Consider the following 339-nt stretch of genomic DNA (forward strand, 5'->3'; position numbering starts at 1 on the left):
CGCCGCTGGTGCCGCCGCTGCCGCTCCACCAACTACATCCGGGCAACTCGGACGCTGCCGCCTTCGGGAAACCTCGGCAGTTTCCGCCGCGCCCCTCCTCTCCTACCCTCGGCCTTCCTCCCCGCCCCGCGCGGGTCCGGAACGCCGCCCTCTGCAAACCTCGGCTGGCTCCGGCCTCCGTCCTCCTCTGAGGCCTGGCTCTCCTCCTCGCGACCCGTCAGCGCTTTCCTTCTTTTCCTCACTCGCGAGTCCGGCCACCGCTGTTCCTCTTTAGGGATAGTCTCGCTCGGGCGCCTGCTCGAGGCTGATCCTAGGGGCTCCGGGCTGCGCGGAGAGGGA

The 339-nt window shown here is 69.9% G+C and overlaps 1 protein-coding gene across 1 annotated transcript in view; it reads right to left on the bottom strand.

Annotated features, from left to right (window-relative positions):
- The window catches only part of WAC (WW domain containing adaptor with coiled-coil), a 92,981-nt gene extending 92,648 nt beyond the window's left edge, over positions 1-333 (bottom strand). The window contains exon 1 of the mRNA XM_011949214.1: positions 160-333. The gene's annotated coding sequence lies outside the window, so the exon portion shown is untranslated. The remainder of the gene's footprint in view (positions 1-159) is intronic.
- Between the last annotated feature and the right edge of the window lie 6 nt (positions 334-339).

This window comes from Colobus angolensis, unplaced genomic scaffold (assembly GCF_000951035.1).
Source record: "Colobus angolensis palliatus isolate OR3802 unplaced genomic scaffold, Cang.pa_1.0 Scaffold293, whole genome shotgun sequence".
NCBI classification, from domain to species: domain Eukaryota; kingdom Metazoa; phylum Chordata; class Mammalia; order Primates; family Cercopithecidae; genus Colobus; species Colobus angolensis.